Genomic DNA, 6,000 nt, shown 5'->3' with positions numbered 1-6,000 from the left:
TTGACTGTCACATTCTGGTAGCCAAAGTACAAGTGAGAAATATTCAGCCTATTGTTTTGGTCCACATAACAAAAGCAAATCACTTTTCTGAGCTGGAAAAGTAATTGTTTGAACTCACTACAGCTGGTGCTGGCATATTTAGACATACAGGGCATGTGCCATACTACCTCTGGCAGAGGCTGCTAGCTATACACAAGAATTCATACTTCTTCTACCAGAATATAAAGTAATGTTCAGGAATCCAATCCCAGGACAAAGACTACATTTCCCAGCATCCTCTTCCCAGCAGTGCAATCATGTGACTAGTTCTTGACATTGAAGCATGGGCAGATAGGATGTATGTCACTTCTGGACCAAATCTTTTAAATTTGTCCTTGCTATGGACTCACTTCAGCTGAACCTAAGGACAGGCAAGGTCACAAGACGGAAAAAAAAAATCTAAATTCCTGAATCACTGCTTGAAGGCAAACTACTTGCTGATAAGGAACGTTCACATCTGCCATGTGAGCAAAATACAAACTTTTGTTGTGTTAAGCCGTGAACATTTAGCTTTACTCTAAATCAGTGGTTCCCAAAGTGTGAATCCCTGAACCAGCAGCATCAGCAATCATCTGGAAATTTATAAGAAATGCAAATTTCTGGGATCAGTTTCAGATGGGCTAAATCAGAACCTCTAGAGATGGGGTCCAGCAATCTGTATTCTAACCTGACCTCCAAGTAATTCTGTAAACTACCATTCTAAATAAGAGAGTGCGTAAGAGTGAGATGTAGAGCCTGATTTCGTGGGTTCAGATCCTGGCCATAGCCCCTTATGAGCTATGGGACCTCAGGCACCCTGCAGAATTGCCTACCGTTTTGGTATGTTGGCAGCTACGGATGCCAAGGGGTGGCTAACAATAGTACCTAATGAGCACCGAGGGAGACCATCTCTGCGGAGGGCTTACAGCAGTGTCGGACACACAGTGAGGCCTCAGAAAACTTTCACTATCATCAATATTTATCAAGCTGAGAGCCAAATCTTGGTCACAAAGCTTAAATAATGGGCTTTTTCTTTCCTCCTTTTACTTAAAGGTATTCCCTGACAGGCACAAGTCCATGGGCACATCAGCCACGGCAGGCATTCATTCTAGCGGCCACTGAGTCCTGAGGCCCGTCGGTAAGGTAGGCATCGTAATAGGTCTGGACCTATTACAAGGCAGACTGAGACGCCTGCAGAGTGACAGGCCATGGATGTGGTGGACATCAGGGTGGCCAGCCCATCAAGGACAGAGAACAAGCAGATAGCTAAACTGGGTTCTGATGGAAGCATTTCCATCTTCTAGCAGACTTGCAGCTTATCTTTTTTTTCACCCTTGCAGGAAGATGCTCTTGCTTTTTCAACAGCCGCCCTGTGTACAGACTAATCTTTGAGTCCATGTCCTCTAAGCTGCTTTAAAATATGAAGCTTGGTGATTAATCCAAAGGCTGTAGAAAGAGCTCTGATGCCAGGTGTAAGCATATTTTTTAAAGGGGGAGAATACTTTCAAAGCCAGTCCCTGGAGACAGCCAATTAAATTTCCCAATGAACAATGCATGGACAAAGGAAGGCCTGGATGCCTCCACTTTGATTCTTCCTCAACTCGGATTGGCCACAGGTTTGACAATTTTGTTTCGTTGACCAAATGGTCCCCGTCACCCCATTATGAGGACTTGCACCTGCTCTTAAAGGGACCAAAGCTGCCCTCACTCCCTATGAATACTCCTTATCAGCTTTACCTCTTAAAGCCCTGGATTTTGTCAGCTTAGATTCCCCACCATTTGGTGGGCAGAGGGATGTGTGCTCCAAGTGGCCCGCCAACTTCACCGTCACAGCTGCAACTCTCCACAGAAGCTCCGCTGAGGAAATGCAAGGAATTTTACAAAATCGTCACCCTAACCTCACAGAGTCTGTGAACTCTGGTCTCTCCTATTCTTTCCTATTCTTTCACAGAAGATCAGGTTTCTCTTAGACTCCATCTCTGTCAGGGCACAAGGACAGCAGACTGGCTTCTTAGACTCCTAAAGTCCCAGATGCATACAGTGGGCAAAGAATGAGCCTCCCCCCTGCCCCCCCCAAAAAAACCCAAAAAACAAAAACCACCCCACAGAGTGTGCCCATGGCAGACATCAATAATCAACCACACAACTCTCATTTGGGGTCAAGATCCAACCTCCAAAAATTTGTAAAAGTGCTCAAGACAACCATTACTAATAAACCTCAGGGACCACTTAGTCTTATCATTCTGATCTAGAGCAGTCCTTTTACATAAAATAAAACAAAAGGCCAAAAAGGAGACTTGGCCTGGCAGCCTTCAAATAGCATGTATGAGAGTCAGAGCTCAGATTAGAGCTCAAGTGTTCTAATTCCCAGTCCAGGGCCCTTCCATGACTAGAGTCCATCATCCCTCCTTGACATTTCTGGAGATGCATCCCACCTATCAGATTCAAGACACCTAAGTAAAGGACTCTTGAAATGTCCAAGTGGCCAAATTTCATCTCCTACCAGCACGCAAGATAAATGGTGTATTAGTCAGCTATTGCCATAGTGATAACGGTGTAACAAACCATCTGGCAATGCAGGGGTTTATAGCAATAGGAATTTATTTTTACATAAATGGATCTGCAATCAGCTATGGTTCAACTGACATAAGGTTGGTGTGGCTGCATGACTCCATGTGTATTCTGGAGTCCCAAATAAAGGGGTAGTGACTACCTGAGGGTTTTTCTCACAGTGAGAAAGAGAGCTCAAGAGTCAAGCAAAAACATGAAAGCACATTTAAAGACCTTGCTCCCATCATACCCCCAACACTGCCTTCACCAAAGCATGTCACATGACTAAGCCCCAACTCCACAGCATGGGGAAAATATTCTTTGCCCAGAGTAAAACTGGGAGGCAGGGGCAGTGAATATTTACCAAACAATAATGTAAACTATAACAATGGCTTTTAAGATTATAGAGAAACCCTCCAGTGAAGATTGGGATAAACAGAAGCCTTGTTTGATAGCCAGATTATACAGGCTCTCACTAGAGAAAGTTGATAAGCTTCTGCACACCACACTTAATCTGGGAGAAAGCTAAATCATTTATAGTGTTAATACTGGCTCACTGGTTTTGTTGCTGATTCCCTCACTTTAAGGAAAGCCTGGTTTGGAAAATTCTCATCCAATGAAAGACAGATCATGAATATTTTAATGGCCAGACAGTGAACTCCCTAAGTGTGTCTTTCTTAGTACTATGTGTGTCTTTCTTAATACTTTACCCCTTCTGGTATTTTGAAAATGTATGGTGCTCCTGAAAGGGCTCGATATATTTTTTTAAGATTTTATTTATTTATTCATGAGAGACACAGAGAGAGAGGGGCACAGACACAGGCAGAGAGAGAAGCAGGCTCCATGCAGGGAGCCGATGCGAGACTCGATCCCGGGTCTCCAGGATCACACCCTAGGCTGAAGCTGGCGCTAAACCACTGAGCCACCCAGGCTGCCCTCGATATTTCTTTTAATAGTGGCTAAGAGTTTAGATATTGGAAAGAGCCAGGTTCAAAATGAAAAACCATCACTTGCTGGCCTGTGACCTCTGGCATTTGTATGATCTTTCCTATTTCGGTTTTCACCTCTGTGAAACGAGCATCACCGTACATAACTTGCAGGGTGTATATTAAGCAAGATAATATAAGTGATGTGCCTGGTCAATGTTAGTCTATCGATATATTCTAGCGTCTATTTTCATTCAAGGGTTTTCTTAAATTCCTGAAGTCCTTTGGTACGGCCGCCAAGAGAGCTGATCATCAAAGATTTCTTATTCTCTACTTTCCAGGAACTTGGAAGAATTGTACTTCTCTGCCCCTTTTGAAGTGAGGCTTGGCCATGTGACTTGCTTCAGCCAACGAATAGGAGCAGAAGGGACATATGTTACTTTAAGGCAGGAGCTTCAAGGACCATGATAAGTGATTCACCATGTGAATCAGTGATAAGTGATTCACCGTGTTCATGTTCCACTGGTGTGGTGACCAGAATATGTCAAGACAAACCCTACATCAGCCTAGATCTCTGAAAGACTTCAAGGAGCAGACCCTTCCCTAGCCTCTGCCCACTACCCGGCAAACATGCATTGTACATGTAGCATGAGAGAGGAATAACTCTTGCTCTGTTATGTGTTAGTTGCTGATTTGGATGTTGGTTGGTCTTGCTTACACTGCCTCATTCACCTGGTATTATTAAATATGGTCTACTTACAGGATATTATGGCTCATCTTCTCAGAAACATTTATGTTGTATGTAAGCCAGTTATGCTTGTCCATCTACCAATGACTTCTCCATATCTACAGGGTAGCCCAAGAATGCAAAGGACAAAAAAATTGGTCCAGGGGCCAGAGAATGAGGGTTCTGGCTTTTGTGTGACTTTATGACTTTGGACAAGTCATTGTTCCTATCTGGTCATCACACTCCCTACGTACAAGGAGCATCATGGGGAGTTACCAAAGAAGTTGTAGAGGAAGAATGTAAGTGACAGAAACTAAAGTTACAGAAGCTCACAGTATTCCATTTTTAATTTAAAAGACATCTAAACTTTTTAATTTGGGAGATTTCAGATAGAAGTCGGGATTTCTGATTTTGCTTGAAAAATCTGGAAGATTCAGCAGAGTAGGGACAATATCCTAATACAGCAACAAAGGATGCAAGAGGTGTGGGCTCCTCACTGGGGACATGCACTGTTCTTTTCATCTGGCCTACAATAGTCTCAGTGATTCCATGTTAGCTCCTGGGCACCAAGGTTTGCTTTACCGTTGGCTGGACTCCTTCATCTACATTCACCTTTGCTCACTGTAGATGTTTGAATTGGGCCCCTGGACCACATAACATGCAGCTTGGACTCTGTGAGTCCACAGCATTTTTCTTTGGTGCCTTGGTTTCCCAGGACACTTCAGAACCTCTCCTTCAGCTCCCCTTGACTAAGCCAGGGTCTCCACTCTAAGGGGACTCCAGTCCATTTGAAATTCTGAAGACATCTATGAACGCTCTGGCCAGAAAAATGCCCACAAGAGCACACACATTCACATGTGTAGCCATACACATGTGCACGCAGGCATGCACACACAACATCATGTAGGGCTTTGTCTGTGAACCCTTATTAGCCTTGGAGGTGCAATTTGCCTGCCTGGTACTCTCTGGAGGACCCCAAGTTCTCCATCAGAATCCTTCCACCCAGCCTCTCCAAGACAAGTTTGACACCCTAGTCAGGGCACCAGACAAGCATTCCCTCCAGTGAATTCCTTACAGTCAGAGATTACCGTCTGGTCCCAGCACCCTCCCCATCTCCCACTGACGCTTTCAAAGAACAGAGAGAAAAACAAGCAAGCCACAGTCAAGTGACCCACACCGAGAAAAGTGCAAGGGCCAGCAGGGCTCTGACCTTCCTGTGTAGGTAACAAATTGGATGCCGTGTTTGCACCGGGCCCTGGAGGGAGGGAAGGAAGGGGGGAAGCGGGGAGGAGGAGGGCAGTGTAGGATGGAATTGGGGTTACAGGGGTCAGCAGGCTTTGCTTTAGGCATCCACACGGAGACTACATCCACCCCTTCCCAGGAAACAGCCACTGCTTCAGGGCATGCAGAGGGTAGCAGCTGGAGGTCAGCAGAGGCCACCGCATGCACACACAAGCGTGTGTTTGTGTGCTTATGTGTGTCCAACCCAGCCAGGCATGGGGGGGGGTGTCACTGAATGGAATTCTTGTAAGAGATCTCCGAGGACCCTCTGACCCAACCCCTGGTTCTTAAATACGTAAAGTATGATTCCTATTTCTCTTCTTTTCTTTTTTCCAGCGTTACCAGACAGCAGTGGACGTGGATTTTAGATGCATCGTTTCTGAAACTAAACCCCCTGGCTTCACCTGCCACCTCTACTCCTTAGTAGCTCTGGGACTCCAGGAGGCCGATTAACCTTCACATATCTCAGTTTTCACTTTGAGAGAAAGGAAGATGCTA

The sequence above is a fragment of the Canis lupus genome, chromosome 26 (assembly GCF_003254725.2).
Source record: "Canis lupus dingo isolate Sandy chromosome 26, ASM325472v2, whole genome shotgun sequence".
NCBI lineage: Eukaryota > Metazoa > Chordata > Mammalia > Carnivora > Canidae > Canis > Canis lupus.
Note: the sequence above shows the minus strand (reverse complement) of the source record.